Source organism: Thamnophis elegans, chromosome 11, assembly GCF_009769535.1.
Source record: "Thamnophis elegans isolate rThaEle1 chromosome 11, rThaEle1.pri, whole genome shotgun sequence".
NCBI classification, from domain to species: Eukaryota; Metazoa; Chordata; class Lepidosauria; order Squamata; family Colubridae; genus Thamnophis; species Thamnophis elegans.
The window spans coordinates 64,306,318-64,315,334 of record NC_045551.1 but is presented as its reverse complement, the minus strand read 5'-3'; positions in this window follow the sequence as shown (position 1 = coordinate 64,315,334).

Genomic DNA, 9,017 nt, shown 5'->3' with positions numbered 1-9,017 from the left:
CAAGCCAATAGAACTGTTCGAAACCTATAGCCACGAGCTTTTCTACGGGGTGAGCTTGGAAAAACCAAGATAACAGCACCCAACCGTTTAAATACTCTGTTTTTCTGAAAATAAGACCTCCTCGAATAATAAACCCTATCGAGCTTTTGAGCGCATGTGCTAAAATAAGCCCTCCCCTGAAAGGAAGCCCTCCCTGAAAACATTGCAACACAGCAGCAGCCATGAGGTGACCACGCCCACCGTCTCCTGCACCTCAAAAATAATAAGACTTCCCCAAAAATAAGGCCAAGTGCTTATTTCGGGAGTAGCAAATGAAAATAAGACCAGGTCTTATTTTGGGGCAAACACAGTTTCTCAAAATAGGTGATTTTTAAATCGGAATGCACTCATGTTGACTAGAAATATTATATCAAAGATCAACAAGGGATAAAATAGCCTAAAATTCTACTAAAGAAAGGAAATCTGAAAGATTTCTGCTGCCTTTGGGGAATGGAATTTACACGGTTTTCAATAGCAAATGATACCAAATTTCCCAAACGTTTCTCACTGCTTTATTTAAACCAGAAGAATCCGTCATATCATGACATGAAACAGTTAAAACTATATCCTGCACGAGATGATTTCAGAGACCAAAAGAGCAAACTTTCGGCAACACTGGGAGCAAATGGGATAAAAGAGAAGTTCTTCAGATATTAGCTCCTCAAGTTGGGACAATCCAGTTATTTTATTCAATTGGTGCCAAAGGATCAACACTGCTAAGCAGATCAGGTGGCGGTTTGGTTTACATTATGGAGACCAAAAGGGAACACTACAGACTTTTTAAAGTCCGCATTAGTGTTGCGATTTGCTGTTTTATCTTGGACACTATGGACTTTTTAAAGTCAGGATTAGTGTTGATATTTGCTGTTTGTTGTTTTATATTTATTGGTTGTATGCCATACAAAGTTGCCTCTAGGCAAGAGAGGTGATAGTGATAGTGATAGTGATAGTGATAGTGATAGTGATAGTGATAGTGATAGTGAGTGATAGTGATAGGTAGGTAGGTAGGTAGGTAGGTAGGTAGGTAGGAAGGAAAGAAGGAAGGAAGGAAGGAAGGAAGGAAGGAAGGAAGGAAGGAAGAAGATGGATGGAAGAGAGATAGACAGACAATGTAGAAAGGTATGTAGACAGACAGATGTAGTTGGTAAGCAGGCAGGCAGGCAGATAGGGAGAGAGGGGGGAGAGAGAGGGAGGATAGGAGATAGATAGGTAGATACAAACAATGTAGAAAGGTAGGTAGATAGACAGAGAAACAGATATAGATGTAGGTAGGCAGGCAGATAGTTAGATAGGGGGTAGATAGAGATAGATAGATAGATAGACAGATGGTTGGTTGGTTGGTGGTAGGTAGGTAGGTATGTAGGTAGGTAGGCAGGCAGGCAGGCAGGCAGGCAGGCAGGCAGGCAGACAGACAGATTAGGTGGGTGGGTGGGTGGGTGAATGGATGGATGGATGGTAGGTAGAGACAGATAGACAATGTAGAAAAGACATAGCTGTAGTTGGTAGGCAGGCAGGCAGATAGTGAGATGGGGGAGAGAGAAAGAAAAAGGATAGGAGATAGATGGATGGATGGATGGATGGATGGATGGGATAGATAGATAGATAGATAGATAGATAGAGATAGATAGATAGATAGATAGATAGATAGATAGATAGATAGATAGAGACAAACAGACAATGTAGAAAGTTAGGTATATAGACATAGACAGAAATAGATGTAGGTAGGCAGGCACGCAGATAGCTAGATAGATGGATGGACGGATGGATGGATAAAGGCAGAAGAAAGATAGACAGGGAAGAGATAGGTAAAAAATAAGTAGATCGACGGAGAGGTAGGTTAGTAGACAGACAGACAGACACAGAGCCAAGTCTTGTTGGGAAATGGGCACTTTACTGCCCTACACTTTCTAGCAGACTTAACAAACTTCAGGAGAGACACAAGAGTATTCAATGGTAGAAAGGGTAATTATAAGTACAGGGAGATCTGTCCATTTAGAGATTCAAGGCAGTTAATAACCGTATTACATGAATCATCTATCTCTGCTGCCCAGTCTGTTACACGCACCCTTTTATAGAAAAGCATCAGCTGGTTTTATATATTTTTTTCTAAAACAAGGGCTGCTGAAAGGACCATCTGATATATTTCACAAATCTTCCATTCAAATTTATGGCCAATTTACAGTCGAATGCACCTCTTTCATGCATCGGTAACCCTTTGGCGTGCTGTATTTTTGTTTTGTTTTTGTTTTAAAAAGAGCATATTAAAAGGACATTAGTCTAGAGTAAACCACTTTCTATTTAGACCTGGAGGGGGGAAGGGAGAGCAGAGAGAAATTTATGGTCTTCTAGCTGTTGAACTACAACTAGCAATTTTTTTCCCACCCCAAGGTAATTCATCTTTAAAATGAAAAGATTGTCGTAGGTGTACTGAGATTATAGTAATAGAAAAAGTTCCGGGGGGGGGAGCATTTTTTTTTTTAAAAAAATCTCATTTGCTCACTTTGCACTTCAACATATGTGTGTGTGTGTGTGTGTGTGTGTGCGTGTTGTATTTGTGCTGATAAATAAGTAAAGGGAGACTAGTATAGATCTATTTCAAGCTATTTAGCTCTCATCAGCTAGCCATTCCCAGCAAGGGTATGGCTAGCTGATGAGAGCTAAATAGCTTGAAATAGATCTATACTAGTCTCCCTTTATTTATTTATCAGCACAAATATAACAAATGTAAAAAAAGGCAACAAAAAAATATTGGGTTTCTGTCTGGATGGTCTCTTGTGACGAGCCGAAGGACAGAGAATGGAAGTGTGATCTTCCTCCCATATTTGGGCATACCAGGAGTTGTGACTTTAAATATATACCTCTCACCCTGGCTGGCTGATAAGGAGTCGAGCTCTGTAGCTCAATGGTTACACATCTGCCTAAGAGGCAATAGAGCACAGGTTCGATTCCCAGCAAGGGTATGGCTAGCTGATGAGAGCTAAATAGCTTGAAATAGATCTATACTAGTCTCCCTTTTTTATTTACCAGCACAAATATAACTATATATGTATGTATGTATGTATGTATGTATGTATGTATGTATATGTAACAAAATACAACATATATATATATACACACACACACACACACACACACACACACACACACACATATATATATATATATATATATATATATTATATATATATATATATAATAACATAACATATACATATATGTAAAATACACGAAGAGGCAAAACGGGATTCACTAATAAATGGACTATGCAACCCCAAAGCTGTTGTATGAAGTGGGTTTTCAAATTCAGATTCTGCAGATATGAAAAAGAGTGGTTAGTGCTCAAGGAACAGGCCTTTCTGCTTTATTTGACACATGTAAAATAAATGAGCAGATAGTTTAACCATCAGCAAGTCTTCAAAATAAATTTAATTTTTCTTCCTCCGGTTGGCTGAGTTCTTATCAACCTTATTTTATTGGACTTTGTTTGATAACACTTTTCAGGGCGAAAAGTGACAGGTATTAATTGTTCTTTTCAATAAATAAATAAACAAATAAATAAATAAATAAAGCAGGCTTTTGTAGCTCAGGAAATTTGGTAAACCAATTATCATCAAGAGTCAGTGGAAAATTATGCACCTTCCTTTCCCACAGAAGTGTGAAAGCACAATTATTAACTTCAAGGCCAGAAATTCACAGAGGAAGAGCTTTGTGAATAATTCCAGGTGACGAAAAAGATATGGTATATATGCAAGCTGTAGATTACATTTCAGGATGCTTGTTTTTTGTTTTTTTTAATCAAGCTGAATTCTTACGAATCATCTGATTTAACAAAAAGGACTAAATCTGGACTGTGAAACTTCAGGCAACAGCTGGATGGCAGCAAAGAGCTAAAGGTTCATAAAACCTCATAAATGCTGCCACCTGGTGATCAGCCGGAGGTTTGCAGCCCAACTCAGATAGTCCTTGTTTTATCTATCTATGAATCATTAAGGTCTTAAAAACCTACATGGCAATAAGGAGTTTTCAATTGTGTGCCACAATCTGAGGCAACCAGCCTCAGAATAACACTTATTTTGGTACTGAGGCAAATCGTATTACATATTACCCTGATAGATTGATTGTCGCACAAAAGTATTTAGAAATGTGGATATGTATTTTTATCTCGAGATGTTCAAATCATCCTCGCAGTTGCCCTCCGATTCAGCGAGATGCAGGTTCTCAAGCGCTTTAGTTAAAGAGTGTTTCAACTCGAGCATAATTTCACAGCGGGGAGGAGCAGTGCCTAGGAATAAAAGGGCCATTATGATTGTTCCCTGGATGGCGTGAAATGGGGTTAAGTCAGAGATTCATGGGCGGCGTCCCAATTTCAGCCAGTGCCGAGCAAACAGGGGAACAGTTCAAGCTTTGAAAGCTGGGTGTTAAGCCGGACTGATTAGTTAGGAAGCTATTGCTAAAGGCAGCAAGAACCATAATGTGTCCCAGGAGATTTTCTCACGCAGCCGTTTTTTTCTGCCCTGTTGAGACTCGGCTGGAAATCCCTTAATGCACTCTGCCCTTCATTTATTTATCTATTTATTTTATTTTTTTGGCTACTGGACATTTGAAAGCATTTTAGAATGCTACTTTCCCAACAGCTGCCCGATGATGGATTGGGATGAATTAAATACGTTTTTATTTCCTCCCCCATCTCCTCCTCTCCCGGGAGATGAACAGGAAAAGACTACCATCTACAGCGCAACTGAGAAAGTGGAATGATTCCTTGGTAAATCTGTAAAATAATAGGGAATATTACTGAATCATCCTTGTAGAAGAGGAGAGGAGAGAATAGAGAGAGAGAGGAGAGAAGGGATAGAGAATAATAGAGAATAGGATAGGACAGAATAGAAGAAAAGAGAATAGAAGAGAATAGAAGAGAATAGGGAATAATAGAATAGAATTCTTTATTTATTGGCCAAGTGTGATTGGACACACAAGGAATTTGTCTTTGGTGCAGATGCTCTCAGTGTACATAAGGAGAATAAAATACATTCATCATAAAAGATGCATCTAAATAGGAAAGAAAGAAAGAAAGAAAGAAAGAATAAAAGCATACAGTTCAACGTCTGGATTCCACTTAAGCGAATCTGCAAATAAGGAACTAGCCTATTATTCAGGACCAAGCTGTTTTTAGTTTTTAGCAGTATCTATAATCATTTAGCGAGTCTCTATCCACTGCAGGATGAAGGCCTCTTCGACAAGTTTCCAACCAATAATTATAATACTGCTAACGCTTAGCAATATAAAATGAGTTTTTGAGTATCAATAGAGCTGTTAAATTTAGGTAATATAGAGCAGGGTGAAAAAAAGATAGCAATTTTGCATTGTTTTTTTAAAAAAACTATTTATAAATTACAGTGGTTATGTGGTCTCCATTTATCTCATCTTAGGTACAAAATCACATGAGTTGAGCTTAAAAAAAAATCATTGTAAAATATACCAATAAAATATAGCAATCTTCCCATGGAAAGAAACAAAATAAAACAAACACGCACTTTCATTCTGATTTCCTGAGCGGACGGGGGGTGGGGGTGGAAATTGCTGTATCTGTTTTCCAAATTTTTTAGTGGCTGGCACCCTCTAGTGTTAGAATTAGCAGAACAATGCATGAGGGTGTGGGGGGGTGTTAAGTGTGAGAAATAAACTAGGAGAAACCATGGCTTAAATCATGGAAACTTGTAGAACTGATGGAAAGGATAAGCCCTTACTTAGACGCACAGCTGTGAGATTAATACTGAATTTATCACAGGTTTCATGAACAGAGATGCACCGATCTGGAAAACAACCGGCTAGAAAAATCCGAATTAGCCTAAATAATTAGACTTTCAGCCTCCTTTCACGACTCTTTCAACTCATTACCTTCACGTTAAATGGCAATGTGGCCAATGTAGAATTTGTATTGATCCTAGCCCCTCGTATGTTTATATTTCGTGAGACTTACAGCGTAACATACAATTAGTGAAAATAAATGAAACAAGTGCTAAATAATCACCTCAGATTATAGCAGGTAAATTTCTAGTTTGTTAAAACTGCTGTCTATTTGCTAAAATGAATAAGGTTCCTACAGTACTTAAAGACTGAGGGCAAGGCATTGGTGGGTTTCACATTTTGTTACCACCGGTTCACTGTGCACATGCGCCCCTTCCACACATGCGCCCGGCCTCAAAACCTGCCGAAAAAGGATGGCAGGCCCACCCGTGATTTCCGAACCTGTCTGAACCGGCTGAATGCCACCTCTGGGTTCAGGAATCCACCTCCTTCTTTACAAGATGAGAAGCCACATCTATGTTACCTTACCCTAGTATTAGCTACCACATTTTTTGGTGTATAAGGCACCTCCTCCCCCAGGGTGAAAATTTGGGTGCGTATTATACATCGAATGTAGCCCCACCCACCCCCACCAGAGGCCAAAAACGCAAGAATGGAAGCAGCGATGGTCTGTGGCAATCCCTGCAGCCTAGAAGAGCAGATTGGGGATATTCTGGCAGTCCGATCCACCCACCAATCATGCTGCAATAAGCTAAAGCTGACCTGGCTGGTCAGAATTTGCAGCAGCAATCACATTCAGAAAGCACACACAGGTAACTATATAATAATAATAATAATAATAATAATTATTATTATTATTATTATTATAATAATAATAATAATAAAGGAAAATGCAAAGGACTACAACAAGGAAGCAAAGTGGATACATGACTTTGAGAAAAGCATTGGCAACAAACAAATGCAAGTATTAGAAATAACAACTGATATGATAAAAATCGAGTTAAAAAGGTAAAGAATTGGACATCACCTGGAAAGGACCAATTACATGGTTTCTGGCTCAAATATCTGACCAGTTTACATGCAATATTGGCCAGGCAACTGAATGAAATTTTACAAAAGGGCCAAATTGATGAATGGTTGACAACTGGAAAAACATACTTGATTCAGAAAGATCCAACTAAAGGAACAACACCTGAAAACTATAGACCAATAACATGCTTACCAACAACCTTCAAATTACTCACAGGCATTATTGCAGATAACATGATGGATTATTTGGAAACAAACAACATCTTGCCAGTAGAGCAAAAGGCAAAAAGAAGGAGCAGGGGCACAAAAGATCAGCTTCTAATTGATAAAATGATATTAGAAAATTGTAAGAACAGAAAAACGAACTTGAATATGGTCTGGATTGATTACAAAAAGGCATTTGACTCACTGCCACATAGTTGGATCATAAAATGCTTAGAAACAACTGGCATTAGCAAAAAATTACATCCTTTACTGAAAAGGCAATGAAACAATGGAGAACTGAGTTGGCAATAGGGAATGAGAGCTACGGAATGGTTAATATCAAGCGAGGAATTTTCCAGGGTGATTCACTTTCACCTCTTCTCTTCATCATCGCAATGATCCCACTATCAGTAATCTTAAAAAAAATGAAATTAGGCTACCAAACAGCCAAAAAAGCTGAAAAAATTTCGCATTTACTATATATGGATGATTTGAAACTCTATGGAAAGTCAGAAATAGAAATCCAATCATTGACAAATACAGTCCGAGTATTCAGCACCGATATTTCAATGCAGTTTGGCATGGAAAAATGCGCCACTGTATCCATAAAAAGGGGCAAAATCACTGCATCTGAGGGAATTGAAATGCCCAATGGCCAACTAATTAAATGCAAAGAAAATGAAGCCTACAAATACTTAGGCATCCTGCAGTTGGATAACATCAAGCATGGAGAAGTAAAAACTATTGTCAGGCGAGAGTACACCAACAGAGTTAGGAAAATTTTGAAATCTAAATTGAATGGTGGAAATACAATCAAGGCCATAAATACCTGGGCAATACCAGTTATAAGATACACAGCTGGCATAGTTAACTGGACACAAGCTGATTTGGACCTTTTGGACCGAAAAACCAGGAAACTAATGACAATGCACTACAGTTTACATCCACGTGGTGATACTGATAGACTATATCTGCCCCGAAAATCAGGTGGCAGAGGATTATTACAAGTGAAGCAAACAGTTGAAGAAGAAAAACATGCACTGGCTGATTATTTAAAAGAAAGTCAAGAACATCTATTAATCGAAGTAAAGAACAAAAATCTACTGAAGGCCCAACAGACAAAACAAGAATACAGAAAAGATGTGATAAAATCAAGAATGGAGAGTTGGCAGAACAAAGCACTGCATGGTCAATTTCTGGAAAAAATAAAAGATAAAGTGGACAGTGAACAAACTTGGTTATGGTTAAAAACAGGTACATTAAAGAAAGAAACAGAGTCACTAATCCTGGCTGCGCAAGAACAAGCTATCCGCACAAATGCCATTAAGGCCAAAATTGAAAATCCTCTGATGATGCCAAATGCAGACTTTGCAAAGAAGCTGATGAAACTGTTGATCACATACTCAGCTGCTGTAAAAAAATCGCGCAGACTGATTATAAATTGCGGCACAATTCAGTAGCACAAATGATCCATTGGAATTTGTGCAAAAATATTATTAAAACAGCAACAAACTGGTGGGAACATCAGCCTGAAAAAGTCACCGAAAATCAGATGGTCAAGATCTTGTGGGATTTCCGTATACAAACGGACAAAATACTGGCGCATAATACACCAGACATCACACTGGTTGAGAAAAATAAGGTCACAATCATAGACATTGCAATACCAGGTGATAGCAGAGTCGCCGAGAAGGAACATGAAAAAATCGCAAGATACCAGGACTTAAAAATCGAAATTCAACGACTATGGCACAAACCAGCAGTGGTAATTCCAGTGGTAATTGGCACACTGGGTGCTATTCCAAAAGCACTGGAATTACATTTAAAACAGTTAAAAATTGACAAAATCACCATCAGTCAAATGCAAAAAGCCACACTGCTTGGATCTGCACGCATATTACGAAAATACGTTACGACGTCCTAGGCCCCTGGGTGGGGCC